Source organism: Bombus huntii, chromosome 12, assembly GCF_024542735.1.
Source record: "Bombus huntii isolate Logan2020A chromosome 12, iyBomHunt1.1, whole genome shotgun sequence".
In the NCBI taxonomy this organism is placed as follows: domain Eukaryota; kingdom Metazoa; phylum Arthropoda; class Insecta; order Hymenoptera; family Apidae; genus Bombus; species Bombus huntii.
Genome location: NC_066249.1, coordinates 7,456,126 through 7,474,020, shown reverse-complemented (window position 1 = coordinate 7,474,020; position 17,895 = coordinate 7,456,126). Strand labels below are relative to the sequence as shown.

Genomic DNA, 17,895 nt, shown 5'->3' with positions numbered 1-17,895 from the left:
AAATAATTAGATGCATAGAATCATCAGAGCATAGAAAGATCAGAGTATACGATTATCCCTCGTATTTGTTTGAATCTATAACATTTCAACTGTATGTAATAATTTGCGGATATAATTTATAAGTACATATAGAGTTTAGCGTATATTTAGCCGCAATAATTTACGATACTGTGACAATGAGACCGTGGCGAGTGTTTATACTGGAGTATCGGTAGCAGGTGAGAAGCGATTCGAAGAATGTACAAGTAGACCAGTAGAATACATGATACTATGTGAAAATTTTGTTGTATGTGGTAAGAATGTATGTTGTATACGTGAGATTTATAAAAAGAAGCGAGAGAATTTTGTGTAAATAGTTGAAGAAAGGTTGAGTCATTTGAGAGTCGAAGGAGAAGTTAAGAAAATTTTGAGTGAATTGAGACTACTATTTTGAGACGCAGCGTCGTTTTTTTTTCTTTATTACTATATATACGTTTCATTATTTTATACGACATTATTTCGAAAATATTTCAACCTTAGCTGTAATATGAAAAATTTTTCTGAATCAAATTTAAATGATACAATCCTTTCTGTAATTTAAGCGATTTCCAATAAATACCTTGATATGGCGTAAATATAAAATTGCGAATAAAACAGAAACATGAAAGGGATTTGGACGGAATGATTCGAAAAATATTGAATGGAAAACATGTATAAAATTTATTCTCCGTTGATTGTACAAACCGAGTAAATGCATATTATTCTCCAAAATCCCCAGTACGACAGTGTCAATTGGTTAGGTGTATGTTGTTTGCAGTACCACCAATAAACTACGTTTCTTTTTTTTTTTTATTATTATTAAACAAGGTCCACGGTCGAATGAAATAAATCTTCGAAAATATTTTTCATCTGTTTGAAATAGCACTTCGAAATTGTATCTGCTTTTCATAATACGGCTGCGGAGACACAATTCGTTTTTGCATATTTATCAAATCGGAACATTAATGCACGCAGATCATGCGCCGTAGTTGCATTTTTATTATTTATCGTAATTGCGCAGTTTGCACTATCGTTCTATAATATCTGAGATCGTCGATATAAATAATAGATTATTATTTAACGTAACTCCTTTATTTGTAAAAAATGCAAGCATACAATTTTACATAGAATAATATATTTCACACAAACGTAGAAAAGCGAGTTTCCAATTGAATTTTTTCGAATTTGTTTTGCATATTCTACCCTTGTTATAACATGTTATTAAAACATGTTAAAACAAAAGTTAATTGCCACACGTTGATCAAAACTTGAGTGCATGCGTGTAGCGATGTTACAATGTTTCATATCTATATATATATATCTAAAATGAATAAGATGTCTGGCAAGACTTTTTGATTAGATAAAGGACTTGATAAATTTTCTTTACAATCTCCAAATGAATCTCCGGGGCAATTTCTCGCGAGTTCGAAAGAAACACTCGCTGTAGAAAAGAAGTACGATAAGTTACAGTCGATGGTAGCGAAGAAGGCTTCCCTTAATTAAAATTAATACGAGGGCCACGCCTTTATCAATCGTTCGTTGCGCAAGCGAGTCTTGGAGAGGCAACAAAGAATTTAATGAAATTACAGGCTACAACTCTTCTTTACATACCCATCGTAAAAACAACAATCGATCGTGCCCTTAAATTAAAACCGGCATCGATCATTCGAGAAAAATACTTCTGACGATAAATAATCCTCCCGTTAGCTATTTTTATCCACGATGAGTACATTATGCTACTTGCGAACCATTTTCCAGAGTAGATATACATTATAATATAGTATATAGTAGAATATACAGCATGTATATAGCATTTTTAATATTTCTAGATCTTAACTATCATATTACATCGTATATCGATACAGTATTTCTAAACTCTATAGTTTTACAGGTTTAATTTACCGTCAAACGCGAAATAAACACGTAAATGAAATAATAAAAAGTTCATCGAACCATCGTTCTTACGAATAAAAATCTCGTGTATTCGAGTTACAGTTCAATTATCATTCCAAAAATAAAAAATATATTTCGAGATCACAGGTGAATAAGAAAAGATACCTTCAGGCAGAAGTATGTACAGTACACAGGCATTCGTCATTTCAGGGAGAAGCATCGAGCTTGCAGAAACATGTCCTGTTTCTTTCAATGTTCTGGAAATAATACGAGCTTACGTCATACGAACAACGTCCGTGAAATGTTTAACTTCAAACATAATTTGAAATTTCCTTTCTGGTCGAAAATACGAATGTGTGTAAGAACTCGTATAGGAAAAGACGGTCAATATTTTAGCGATCCCGAAAGAAAGCTAGGCCAAGCTGCACAAGTGGCCCGTATTTTCTTTTCTCTCAAAAGGGCTGCATATAGCTGTCTCTTTTTAGAATCAAACCGTTGCTCGCCATACTTTTCTTCAAATCTGAGAACTATACGTATGAATATGTACGCTATAAAAGAATATTTGTATTCCTGTTATAACATTTTGTTTCTTTTGTGCACGCAAATATATCGAGACTTTCTTAACTTGTAACTACAGACGTCGATATTTTTCTCGATACTTATGTTAATATCAATGGATAATGTTAAATCGTAAATCAAAGCTGCCTGGGAAAATTATCCCATTTCGTAAAAATATTTCAATGCAACCTAAACATATCTACTATGAAAATTTGCATTGTTTAAGAACAAAAGCATCAACGGTACGTGATACTTGAAAATCAACTTACCACACTTGGCAGCAATCCCCCAATCTCGTGATCCGATGAGCGACTTTTTTCTTCTGCAGGCAGTTAAAAGTTGAATAGTGAGGAGCGTAATTCGCAGGGGATGGCTGTCCCCAAACTCGTGTAATATCCACGTACTTATCGACCCACCTATCCTTGTGTCCTACGCTTTCAAATTCTTCCCTAGCAGACGCTCAAAATGGTCGCAAGTCGACGAAAACTAGTCGTGCGAAGGATGTTTTATGAAAGTTTTTCCTCTCATAATCTCGAGCTACCTTCCCACCTCCCTTTTTCACGCCCGATGTCCAACACTTGTCAACTTCGCGATTTTTCCTTCGTAAAATATTCCTTCGTTTGAGCTACTTCCTTTCACTATAGGAACCCTCTTCCTTACGTTTCACCAATAATCGGCGGCGATTCGACGCTTGCTGAATAAAGACCGGATCGTTCTTGACACCTAGGATTTGCACACTTTAATCGTTGAGTTTATTCAAACTGTTGAGTCGAATTAAACGGAAACCTCGATGAAGGATTTAAAACACACTTGGTATATTTTAGGAAAAAGCGGTTTTCAAATTAGACTGTTCCACAAGTTTCAAAGACCACAAAGAAAGAAGATTGTGTCCATAGAGAGCGCAAAGTTTGGAACATTCTTTTCACGAGAAATAATTAAACAATTTGAAGACTATAAAAATAAAAGCGTTTTTAAAAATTCTTCTTATAATAGGAAAAACGTAGTACGTACAATATATAGGTTCGTGTAGTGCCAAATGAAGTAAATGAGTTACAATTTGCGATAACAGTTGTTACAAGCTTTCAGGTATTTGCGTATCTTACTATAAAAAGGCATTACACAGAAATGATTTGTATATTATATATGAAATAACATTTCATGACAGAAACAGACACTATAAGTACATTCCCGTTACATCGCTGTATTCCTGACTTTCTACGATCCAAGTACGAGAAAATATTAAAAAGATAAAGAGAAAGATTCTTTGTTCAAACAAAGTTCTGGAAACCTCTCTTGACCGCTTCTCTGTTTCATTTCAAAAATATTACCGGCATAAAAGTTTCCCGATAAAAAGGATCCACGCAAGGGCTGTTTGATCAACTTAAAACGAATGAAATTTTTATTGTAAAGAAAGTTTGCCGAAGATCGAAATAAATGTCGAGGGAATATAGTTGCCGAAGTATCGTACCCCTGTTCCTTTTATTCCCTGTTCGATGTTGATTGCAGCAGAATATCGCAAGAACCGCAGAAACATGGAATCGAAAGGACGAGAAGATCAAAGAAGAGAAAACTTACACTCTTTTACGGCATGAATAACTCGAAAAATATTTTTCACTTGGTGAAAGTGCCGTACAATTTCCCAAGCCGGATTAAGGAAAGTCGACACGCGTTTACTCGAAGTCGAATCCGATTCAAACAGAATATTCGTGGTCCGTGAAACGAGAGTGGCTCGAATCGCAATTCCGAGCGCAAATTCAACCGCTTTCCCGAAACGTGCGAATACGAAATAGCCACGTACATCGAATTTGTCATTTTCGATTTCCTGAAATCTTTATGATGTATATAGATATCGTGTACATCCCTCAGGCTGCTGGTTGGTGCACGATTTTCGGTGGATTTCGATTGGCGCGAAGATTGATCGCAAAACGTCAAGGATTTCAACTGGCAAAGATATTCAGCTCGGTGAAAATGTCCAGATCCAATTTATTGGAATACGCTGAAATTAGATTGTAATTTTGCAAGTCAATCTTAATCTATCTGACTGACATCACCAAGTTTTTTAATCGCTTTGAATAATCCGCGAAAATTCTTACGAAGTCTGCGTCGATTTGCGCGAATCGGGCATAAAACGTATCGATTCGTGATCCGCTTAGTGAATATAGAGAGTTTAAAACAAAACGTTAAAAATTCGTTTGTTGGTTGGAAAAAGTCACGTACCCCGAAGAAACCATAAATCGGAATAACACGTTTGAAAGTGGAAATTCGCGTTAGATATGAACAAATCACATGGAGTTTAGAATATCGCTGACCATAATATCTCGTTCGTCTTCGAACACGACTGGCTGCCAATTTGTTGCCTCCGCTGCGAGGGCCTAACTGGCGCATAAATATTCCATAAGGTGGATCGGTTGTAGCACGAACAGGTTAAAAACAGGCTGTACATACGAAGGACGGAACGAAACAAATTGCAGCTCGCCCGGCACTGAGCGAGATATTCCGGGTCGAATGTAAATTTTCAGCTGTGCTCTGGAACCGCGTGTCGCGAGAGTCAAGGAAGAAAAAGACGCACCGAGATCCTAGGCGAAAGAGGAAATACAGAGAATAGAAAGAGAAAGAGAGAGAGAGAGAGAGAGAGAGAGGAGAAACGGTGAAAAGCGGGAGGAGATTCGAGAAAGACAAACACTTGCGACAACGCGGAGGACGCAAGTTAGACGAGGAAAAAGACGAGGCAGAGTTAGAGGGTTGAAGTTAAGGCAACAGCCGTGTGAGGTATAAGGTATCCGGAGAGTTATGTGGCGACAAGCCGACAACCCCTTAGCACCCAGTGACAAATACGAGGCGCGCCGTGCCTTTTCTGCCTTTTCGCGACACTACGCTCGCTTGTCCATGGTAAGAGGCGGAAAAGGAAAGAAAGGGCGATAGGACGTTCACTTTTTTCCACGCGCGGTGAGTCACTCAACCAACGAGTTAGAGCTGCGACTGACAGACCCTCCTCTAACTTGTCTATAACCGATCCACGAATATTTTTTCGTAGCCTGCCCGCTTTCGAGGCTGCTTATTCTTTTTCCCTCGTAACTCTTGCCATTTGCATTTCTTTGTAAGCATTTCGTAGGGTAGGCATAATACGAGCTATAATTCAGCCTGAGAGAAGTTTGCGAAGTTGCGCTCTCTTTCGTTTCGGACGAAACGGATTCGTAGACGTTATTCTTATTATTTATCTGGACGATTTTTCCAGCAGAAGACGTACGACTGGTTATTACGCTCAGACGCGAATATTCGTGACTTTGAAACTGAATAAGCACGGATCGAAGAGAATGGAGGAATATTTCGTGGCGAACAAAGGTGAAAATTTGAGGGAAACAGGACAGAGATATCTAGTAACGCTACTGCTGCTGCTGCTGCTGCTGCTGCTGCTGCTACGGTTTATGGGGCTGAAAGATTTTAGAAGGGTTCTTTGGGATCGCCCAAGCAGATGCATAATAAAGGAAAATCAGGATATACATGGCACGGTGCCTGGGTTAGGTTCCAAGTTATAGCGATATTGTAGCATTCTACATTCTACCTAGTCGCTTGCCAAGAGGTTTCCTTACTTCACGTTCGAGGAAAATAAACCTAATAGTCGTGAGGGCGTATGTTGGCATTGAGACGGTTGAATCAAATCAGGTTATGATAGGTGTATAATATATCGAGTTATTTGTGAAAATTCGAATTTGTGAGATTCGAAGACGTAATCGACTCCAAACTATATTCTTTCGAATGGTACAAAAATCGCTCACGCTCGTCTTCCAAATCCAATGAACAGGGAGTAGATAACGTGAAAATTATTCATCCCTAAAGCCACGCTCGATTTCAAAAGCTCCGTCTCTCCTCTGTCGTATTTAATATTTAAAAAGCAAACGAGCGTACGTGATGTATATACATACGTAGGTTCTTACAAAAGTAAACACGATGGAAGAGGAACGAGAGACAGCCCTACTTCTCGAAAAATAAACCCAAAAAGGATGTATTAAGAACCTAGGGGCGACGGAGGTAGGCAATACGATCGAGTATTCGCCGCTATAATTTCGACGAACGAAAGAATGAAGAGGTGGTGTGGTTGAAACCGGAGCTCTTGCCGAACGAAGCGTTCCATTTATTTGCGCGATGATTTTGACAACGAACGTGCATCTTTTCTGTCCGTAAACAATTTAATTGTCGTGTAAGATTAATTGCTGACGCCGGAATTAATAAGAGGAATACGTTTATTTCTGGTAGGAAGCGGAGCACGTAATTAATGAGAAGGACGGGGCTTAACGTGTTCTGACAAACCGTGCCTGTCCACCACACTTATGACGACCACGGCCACGACCACGACCACGACCACGACCACGATCACGCGCATGGGAATCCTAGGGGCAGGGACAAAGGAAACTCCGTAGTCAGCCAGAGACAACGTTAGGGGTGATTACGCAAAATGCTTAATAATAGTGCGACTAAGCCGTTTTCTCCGCGTTGCGTCACCGCCATTACTTCTACCCTGATTCTTCTGGTATGCGATAAAATTCGTACCAGGATGACAGTTTGTTTCGCGAAAATGCCGTGTCATTGCTGGAATGTATTGTACATAGATGCAATGTGGTAGACACTGTCTTGTCAGCTTATTGTCAGATGTCTCTAATCTAGTAGTATCGTAAAATTGTATAGGAGGTTTGTTTGTTATCCTTCGAGGTAAATGCAGCTGTTAATGTATTTATTACAAGCGTGATAGCTTAACTTGTCGATTTCAGTGACGGTAGGCTGTGAAATTTATGCGTCTCTAATAATATTATCAATCTGTAGCGATATACATACTCGTATACGCGTTTTCAGATAATATATGAAATTTCAGTTGCAGACATTTCAGATTTGTCACTTACTGATTGGATCGTGTCTAAAAATGTATCATCTGCTTGCAATATGTTTCGTATAAAATTGAACACCGATTTATGCCCTTTCGTTTCATGTTGTCCTTCTTTTGTTAGGAACGAGGATTATCAAAATATTGATTCAAGTGTTACGCGTTGGAGTAAGAAGTAAAACAGACAAATACCAATTGTACAGGATTATATACATCTGAGTTATGAAATTTAAAAAAACGCAAATAACGTACACAAATATTCGCGTACGATATTCTAGTTGAAGTATCGCGAGCCATTTTTTCCGAGATAGCGGTAAAACTTTTATTTATTTATGGTCTGTTGCATTTTTTCATACTACTGATAGAGTATTACTCTTAAATCCTATTAATGTGAACGACTGTATACGAAAGTGAACCCTGCATCCTTTTTAGGATGAAACGATGAACGTAAACTATCACAATTTCGAGTGATTAATTGAAATTATATTAAGAAATTAATTGATTGCTACCGTTTACTTATTGAGTATCAAAAATAGTACTTTAACAGTATTATTGGCACTGCTATAACCGATAACTTGTTGATATAATATTGATAAGGATATTCCTGACGAAATAATGAAAGTTGACATTTTAGATTACAGTATAATTTGATAAAGATAATATAGTATTATAGTTATAGCTAATCTAGTTTACTTTCAATCTATCAATCATAAAAGAAAATTGGTTTACAGTTACCCCCTCTATTGCCTTGCATTCACATTTATCCACATTCATAAGTACACTCACATATCCAATCTTATTTTACGCTTTTTTTCTATTATACATATTTATATACTGTCTGTCGACTTTTCAGTTTGGTTCGGGGCGAAGGTAACACGAGGACGGAGAGCTCTGGAGAAAAAGGGAGCTCGCGAAGGGAAAAAGGAGGAGGAAATACAAAGTGACACGAAGAAGGGAAAATAAAGGGTGAGAATACGAGGAGAGAGTGAAAGAAAAGCGAAAAGAAGTCTGGAACGAGAGAGAGGTACGAATTAGAAAACTAGAGGAGAAGAGGTTGGATGACTGTCTGTCATCTATTTATGTCAGTTTCAACTATTATATACATATTATCTGTCATCTATTGCGTTATATATACATACATCTTTACCTATTAGACTTATTTACCTATTTAGCTAGGTAACCCCTCTCGATGCAGATAATATAATAAAATGGATATTAATTCACTTCAATGGTTCGAAATAAAATAGGTTAAGCATGATTTTCAGAATAGAATTCATAATTTCGTTTAGCATGGGATCATACATTTCGATAGGTCTCGGTAATGTTAAAAATATTGTAACGATCCAGCAGACGTTTTAAAAGTTCTTTGGCAACGTACTATTTTAGAACGTACTATTCCATTATAGCTGGATAGCGTCAAAAAGAAACACGAAAAGAACCAGCTTAGTAAAGTATAATTCGTAAAATGTGAACCTAATAGATATAAGAAAATGGTGTACTAAAAGTTGCTGCTAACAATCAATCTTGATTAAAAATATCTCTGTACGAAAAGAAAACTTAATTGAAAGTATACGGTATCGCGATCACAACACGTCTGATATACAGACAATTATACTAAAAGCACCGATGCATTGTCATCATCTTCTTTTCTTTCGTTTGAAAAAACATCCAAGTAGATATTATCAAGAATGCTTCTTACGAGTGATGGTAACATCGAGATTCAAGCGAAGATTAATCGAATGACAATGGAACAAAAACGCGAAAAGGATCGTTGAGAAAGAGATACAATTGAATTAACGCATTCTCACTGCGAAGATTTCTCGTGTTGAAAACGACGGACGGTCTTGAGAGTCCGTAACATTTTCTGTAACGATCGTTGAAAAGAATTTAATCCCGTTTCTTCGGTTGTCGTCCACTTCGACGAGCGACGAACGAGCAAGAAATTAGGGCAGAGCTTTCGGCATCGATCTCTTTCTCATTTTTTGTCTTTCTCCGTGTCAACTCCGTAAAGACAATTTACCGGTCGACAAGATGGCGACCAGGACTTGGCCGATCGACACTCAACGAAAGGTCAAGTGAATACAGTTAATACTTTTCACTAGGGGCACAAGCTATTCGCATTTACCTCCTTTCGAGTATGTTTACGTGGGTAATCTTAATCGGTGGAAGAAGGAAGCCGGCTCAACTGGAGAGGTCGAAAGCAGGTTGAGTGCGAGACAAAGCAGGGACAGAAGGGAGAAAACTTAGCGGGAGGTTGAAAAGCACTAGACCAGCTATTGGCCACTCGAGCTTGATTCGTCGCATGCTGTACAATCAATTTTTTAAGCGAATAAACGTCGATGGCAGAGATGTTTCGGTGTCCACGCTGAAAAACGGATAGCTCGTTCTAGTTTCAGTAAAACGGAGAGCATTTTAATATTTTGAGAGAAACTTCAGCACGAGATTAGAATTTGAAATATTTCTTCTGTTCTCTCTAAGACATTCAAATATAAATGCAAACAATTCTTTTATTACGAACTCGCATTTTATTCGTTAAAATACGGACAACAGATATCTGCTGAAAAATAATATATATATATATATGTCTAGTGTAATCGATCGACGCAAAACATGGAGAAGATAACTTTAATGTTTTTAAAAAATTAATTTCACAAGAGAAGTTGATAGAACATAGCTAACAGTACTCGCTTGTGAAGCGTCACTGTATCATCACTATCAAACTCACTCCCGTTTGGTCCTATGGCACGGTATTCCGAGAGCACACCTGACCTATAATATCGATCAGTGACCACCTCGTGTATGAACGCTGCGCGATAACTTTTCTCGTCCACTATTTATCATTTTAACGGTGGTAGAAGGGGTGGGTACAGAGCGAACAGCGACATACAAGCGCTGGAAATCAAGCTGAAATAACGAGAATAGTTTTTCGTGCGCCACTACATAGAAACAGTTCTGTAACTAGAGACAATTATATAATACGTATTTTGAACGGTGTTATGTATCGTTGCATGTCTAACAATAAATATTGTCTGAATTAAATTCCAGATGGAAGATGTTTCATGAAATAAATTGAGAATCGCTCAGGATATCGTAAATGTGAAAGTGTTTTTGAAAGTGATTTTTCGTTCGTGTAGTAATTCACGTTTAGATAAATGGTTTTAATCTGCAAATGTTCGTTAAGTCGAGCAGTAAGTAAAACTCTATAAATAAAAAACGGGGTTGAGACAAGTGGAATTACATCGTAAGGTAACAATTAACCAATATCAATACGCAAAAGATGTTGTACTATATTGACAATGCAAAATCTTCTTTGAATAAGTCACCTAACGTGTTGTGGAAAACCATTAAAATAAATATGAGAAGAGGACAAGCGATGAATTAAACAAAGCTTTCTCGTCATTGTTACGACGTGAAAAAATGGATGACAACTTGAAGGGTGTGGTGAATAGTTTGCACGCAAATTGAACGTGAAATATTTAAATACACCCTGAGAAGAGACGATATATCGATGGTTGGCAGAAAGAAATATTCAACCGTCGCGATTTATAACCCAGCACTCGAACTCGCTCGCATCCGATTAGCCGCGAAACAGTTGCCTAGCTGTTTCACGGTTTTTTTTTTTTTTTTTTATTCTGCCTGTCGTCGATCAAACGTATGCAAATGATCGAGCGTTATCGAATAAACGATGTTTAATTTGGGTAAATTGTGTCATTTAATGCGACACTTTATGCGATCGTGTGTCTTGGAATAAAGGATAACACGAGCATAATCGATATAATCTCGAATTAGCATGAGCTACACAATGGTATCGCGCGTATCTGTTACTGAATATTCGAATCCCCGTGCGCGATTGTTGCGGTACTAAAACATGAATAACATATTAAAATAATCCGATTCAGTCAACAGAACAGTTCGACGTTATCGGTGGTAATAACGTGGAACTTGTGATTACAAATTTAACGGAGCCGACAAAGTGTAATTACCCGGTATGTCGCTCGGCTGATACATTGTTCAACGGTTTCGGTCATTATTATTAATGTATTGGAGTCGAAATACATACCATAGAAACGATAAAAGTGATCCGTAATCGATCGCACTCCATTTTACGATAGAGGACGCATTCGCAAGATTATAAATAATAGATGAAGTTACGATGAAATTAAAGATCTCTAAAATTCATGAATCTTATTCATAGCGTATTTTTATAGAAACTTGTATGAAATAATAATTGAACAGAGTCGCTACGAAATTTCTTTATGCTTTGACAGTAAATGGATAATAATATTGATATTAATATTTATTCAATAATAAATTATTCGTCTGTTTTTTTCGTAGTTTATTTTTAGGAATATTTCAAAATCTGCAATAATAATATGTTTCTTTAAAAAATTAACTAATACTAACTGATATCGATACAGATATTCATAGAAGAATGAATGTTCAGCTATTTGATTAATACACATCGTCAAGCAGATACTTTGATTCTCACGCATTTGCTACGAATGAATCGATGCATCATACAATTATTTGTCTTAGAATAACAAAATTTCTCGACGAAATTTTTCTGTTTATTTCGATGGAAGGTTAATACTGCCTGCTTGTACGTAGTATACCAAATCTTTCAAATTCGACTGTTTTATGGTCCCAATTATAGTTAAAGAAGTGCGTTGTACACCATAAAGTCGTCGAAAATGTACATTTTTTCTTTTTAACGCTACAATTTTAATTATTACCCGGATTAAATCGTCAACATTGTATTATGTGAATATTCTAAATTGATCAGCCATTGTCATTTGACTGTCCCACGGTCTTAGTCGCCATTAGAAAATTGCACTGCGCTCGATAAAATCATTAAAGGTTTTGCTACATTGCCACGAAAACCAATTGTCATTTCGGAATTATATTTATGCTTTGATCTATTATAGATTAACATTAACTTTGAAGAACTTCACTATGGTTGAACATTTCTTCGTTTCTCTTCCATAAACGTTTCACGAAAATAATCACGAGTCATAACTAACGACACATTTCACGCGTGGACTGTTATTTCGAGCAAGGAAAGAAAAATAACAGAAAACGAAGATGACAATAAATGTTAAGCACATGGACGTGCATTATTGTCGATATAATTGTTGATTTTCATTGATAATTATACAGGAAGATGCGAACATGGATACTTGCGCGTGCAATTACTCGTTGCGGGCGCATTTTCGCTGATTTTATCGTTTGCACAGCGGGCAGGGACAGTGGACCCACATTATTAGCTCGACAAATAATCCCTGTGGATTTCGCAGTGACAAATTATCTAGGACGAGAAGCAGTTTATTCGAATAGGTACACCGTGTCCGTTGGTATTTGCAAACGCGTTATCCCCAGCATTCCCATAACGATCACGAACTCGAATGGACTATTGAGATCTTTCTGTTTGCGGTGAATCGATAATCGGTGTCTCTCTGACTTTTCCAACTTTTTTCCTGTCGCCCTTCTATTTTTTCATACACCAAATACCCGATAAAACCATACAGAAGCCCTCTATCTCTCTCGCCCCTTCTTTCTCTCTGTTACACGTGTTTTGCGCTCACACGGATTACGCTTCATTTTATTTGCAATAAATAAAGTAAAATCCAATACAGATTATTTGCATCGAAAGGCACAATAGAAAATAATGTCTCTTTGATCTGTTTGGGATAGGCTTTAGTGGATATCTGCTGGAATATTTCGAAATATCGAATACCATGGTACGTGTGTGCGCATATGCATGAAAACGTGTAATGGTAACATAATTCTCGCAATGATCATAAAATAGAAAGATTTCAAAAGCATACAATCCTTCAATATGACCAAAACGAAACCAAGGGAACCAATTACACAGAGGGATACGAGAGAGATTAAAAATATTCTTTGTGATAAGGGCACCATACCGCGAAACTGGCTGTTTAATAAACGAATTAAAAACATATTTGTTAACATTGAATATATTTGACAAACATAACAAAAATAATGAAAAGGATTACGCGAGGAATTACGAGCATTATTTGATGCTGTTCGTTGTCGTGTAAGGACAGATCATTTTCAATAAACCATGGCGGAAACCACATTAACTAGATTCTTTGGCGCGTAGCCACATCGTGCGAGTCGAAGCAAAAATTTAGGCCACGGGCATGCTGACATAAACGTAAACCAAATCATGTACGGGCGAACGAACCGAATGGAAAGTGGACACCGCTATTTCCAGGTGTATTCTTCATTGTCTCGGTCGATAAATCCGATTATCTGTGCGCGCGTTCATCGACTCGGAATAATTCTCGCCATGGATTAAGAAAAAAGTAGAAGCCAATAGGAAAACGACAAACGAGAGAAAGGAGAAAAATAGGAAGAGGCCATGAACGACAAAGAATAGCGACAAAGAGACACAGAAAGAGAGAGAAAATCAACAGAAACGAGATAGAATGACTCGCGAGGGAATTAACTCGCAACGTTTATTTCCCATGACCGGTCCTGTATCGCATTAATTAAACAGGTGAACATCTTGTGACATGTGGAAACTCGTGGGTACTCGAGAGCTTTCTCGTCTCTTCATCTTAAAGCTAATTTTTCAACTATTTTCTATCTTTCTTACATCAACGATTAGGTTCTCGCTTCGTAAAAACACGCGACTCTTTGAAGAAAATCGTTCTTGACAGAGTTAGTCCACGCAACAACGCTCGCAAAGAAATTGCGAACACTTTATGGCAGAGCGCTAGCTTAAACGACGAAGAAATTTCATGAAATTTGTGCTCCTGTCGCGACGTACGACTCGAGAATTTTTCTTCTCCTCTGGGATGATATACAATGAAAGCAGTTAGTTCGTGGCTTTTCAGTTTCTATTATTAATAAATATTGTTCAAATAACAAATAATTCATATTTATATAGTTCATAGACAAATAATTTTGTATTAACGATTAATTTTCTACAAATATAAATATTTGTATAATAAAATGTTTCGTTTCCTAAATAATTTTCTTTCTGCAGAATTTTATGGAGATTAGTATCTAACTTGTATGGAGTATCTAACTTGGAGACTAAGAAACAGCCTGGATAAAGTGGCGTGCGAAAGATACTGCGAGAAAACAGTAAATTGACTGAAAGAACTAGAAAAGAAAGAGGAAGGCAAAGAAAACCGAAGGTAGGTAGGTTAGTTAGTAATAAAATAGTAGTAATGAAGTAGTAATGTAAGTAATGGAGTAGAAGAAATTAAGTAAATAAGCAATTAGTTAAGGAGCGATTGTAAGACAGGTAGTATAATTACGGAAGGACGAATGAAAAGTATTGTAAGCCATACCCATTACTAGGCAGATGAGACCGAAATTAAATAAGATAATGATAATATTCTATCTAACTTTAGTTCGTAACGCATATACACACGCACACACGTATACACAATATTTTCAGATTCAGGAGATATTTCAAAACAAACCCAAAAATCGGTCTGTCGAAAACGTAAAAAATAATCTAATGTTGTTTCGTAAACGCCGTCACCATGTAACACAGTTTGTTACGTTTAATTCACTTTTTACTATATTTTTACCAATTTCTGTCGATGGAGTTGAATGTACTGCAATCCGATGACCCACTTCCCGTCGAACCGAACTCGCCACGATTTCCCGGTAGCGAAAAAAAAGGCGAAGAGCGAGACAAAAAGAAAAAAAGGAAAAACCGATGGCATGTGACTTGCGCGCATATACCTATGTCAAAAAATTGCCGGTGCTTTTTCAGGAAGGATTATCGTCGATTTTTCAACGCGACTTCGATACAAACGCGCTTACAACGGACCGACTCGTTAGCAGAGATGATATATACACACGAGAGAGACGGTTTCCCGCGAAAGGAACTCGTAATTACGCGGTGGTACGATCACTTTGAAAGAAGCTGGTTCCCCATACAAAGGGGAAACTATAACGAGAACCGAGAAATGGATTGACACACGTGCACGAAGTCCGGTTGGAAGAAGATAATCTTGGAAACTCGTTAAGCCCTTTGAACCTCACCACGATAAGAATTGTGTTTCCTTGCACTTGAAGTAGCACCGACGATTCTTCTATCTTTGCAGAAAAATCATTTTCGAACGTCTTGCAGGAAACGTTATCTTGTGAGTTATTTATTTCGCAGGTTCGATTACTTTTTATTGGAAATCACGTTTCTCTGCTTTTAATCTTTCATAATTTTCTCATCGTGAAATAGATAATAGAATCTTTCGTTGTACGCGTTTCGATCGTTCTCGAAACTTACCTATGTTGTTACCCAATTAATTGCTATTCATGTCGCTCGAATCTAATCACTGTGCCTGAAAAAGAGGCTCATTATCCGAACAGCGTATCCCTGAATTACTTCCAACAATCGAGACCCCGCAGCGCTTCACTGAATCCGTCGGTCGCTCCTAAACAATCGCCAGCGTGAAATCTGATTTGTACGCGTTCGAAAATTTATGCAGATATAAACGATCGTTAATCGGATACAAACGACGGATTAACGAGCGATCGCGTGCGCGTTCTCACGGTTCGATCGCGCTGCCCAAAAATCCACCGATAATTACAACCTACTCGACCCGAATGCCTTAGCCCTGTCAGCGATTTTTCTATCGTCACTGAGCCGAGACACGGGCAAAATTAAGTAATCGTCCGTTCTACTATTAGTAAAATTACTATTAAATACAAAATATTTATAAATTTGTTGGATTCTTTGTATAAATAAAAACTTTTCTAGCGTTCGATAAGAAAAGGTTCATATTTTATGAAAACGTGATTTCTATATCTTTGCGAACATTCCAAGAGGATACAGGTAGTTTGAAAATGAAATTACAACCTGTACGTAGATATATAGCCGCCAATAGAAGCCAATAGAAGGAATGTACGAAAAAAGAAAATAGAACGAACCCACAAAAATTATGTATGTCATGTATACGTATCTACAATACGTACATAAAAGTTTTCTATGGTTGTAAGTAAATATTTTTGTGAGGCAGTGTACATTACTCTGTTTCAGTTTCCACTCGCTGCAGAAAATTCCATCGCTCCTACGATATTGCTTGTTGTTCGAATTTTAATTTCCAAAGCAACTTTTCACTGTGGCCTCCGACACCCTTAACAATACCTGTCTCTCTCTCTTTCTTTCTCTCTCTCTCTCTCTCTCTCTCTCTCTCTCCCTCTCTTTCTCCGTTCTACCGCCAACTACAGACACCGTTTTGGCTTACTGTTGTCATCTGCCACCTCGGTCGCGAGGTCAGCTACCTCCACCCATTTGAAACTTCCGTTTCACGCTCCTCCTTCGACAATTGCCACCAACTCCGTCCCTCTCATAGCGCAACCCTGCTTGCGTTTCCGTTTATGTTTATGCTTTATGGAAGTTCCATATTAAATTTATGACGTCGCTCCGAGTTTTATGATTTCGTGGTTGTAAACACCCTTACAGATTTACGTCCGAAATTGGAATTAAAATCCGCGGACTGACATCGAACAGCCCTCTGCGTTGTTTATCGTCGATATTGGGCAGGGGTGAGACTGGAGAGTCGAAAGGTTTTCCGTAGGGTGAGGTAGAATAAGGTCGAAACGGAAGGACCAGACTCTGATCGAACCCGAGGACCATTGTCCAACTAGAAATTAGATCGCCGTTGGTCCAACCGAAATAATGCCGCTTTTAAACAATCCCGCCCGATAGATCTTTTGCGAATCGATGGTAGAATGGAAAACGATAGCTCCAAACAGTGAATTGAAACTGCGATGTCACGTCGAACCTTTTATAAATCAATGTGCCTGTTTAATAAAAATTTATACGTGTTTCGTACGAGTGAAATAGTAGAATACAAGTTCGTTTGTGAACTTGTATGGTATTCTTAAAGGCTATGAACGTTGAAATTAAATTATAAATTAAGGTATTGTATATAAATATATACCTTTTGTCTTCTTTTATAAGACTAGTGTCTTAATACTGTCAGAGCTTCTACTTCGTAATTTATAAGTAGCTTAGAAGCTACTAAATATATTCTAAAGAAATAAAAAGGATTAAATATTAAATTTCTGAGAAGTATATCGATTAAAAAGGATCTTCGTGAAGTTCAAATACTATTTTAAGTGAAATGAAACTCACTAAATTTTTTTTTATTTTACTCTTATTGAACATATACATAAAAAGTGTTTATTGAATAAACACACATAAACCTCGGCAAATTAAAGAATTCTGTCAATAAATATTAGAAATAAGAGGATACTATTTTCCAATCCCAAGTAGCTTTATTTATAATTCCCAACGCCTAACACATAAATCCTTGTTTCTTCTGTTAACTCTATGTCTCTTAAAGTTTTGCGATTGTCGTCACGAATCCAACGTGAGACAAGTTTATAGCCTCATAAAATTTTCCAAGATCATAGTGTATTTTCCATAATAGAATTTACGAATCACGAATAGGAAGCAAATAGAAACGGATGGATGATAATATTGATTTAACCAAAAATATAATAAGTACTCGATATTAGATGAGTGCAAACATCCTGTTATGAGTTATCTATCAATAGAA

At 37.2% G+C, this 17,895-nt stretch overlaps 1 long non-coding RNA gene across 1 annotated transcript in view; it reads left to right on the top strand.

Moving 5' to 3' along the window:
* LOC126871825 (uncharacterized) overlaps positions 1–17,518 on the top strand; it is a 30,143-nt gene extending 12,625 nt beyond the window's left edge. Inside the window, exons 2-5 of the long non-coding RNA XR_007691754.1 lie at positions 6,724–6,909; positions 8,199–8,369; positions 14,358–14,511; positions 15,102–17,518. This is a non-coding gene — a long non-coding RNA (uncharacterized LOC126871825). The remainder of the gene's footprint in view (positions 1–6,723; positions 6,910–8,198; positions 8,370–14,357; positions 14,512–15,101) is intronic.
* Positions 17,519–17,895: the final 377 nt, after the last annotated feature.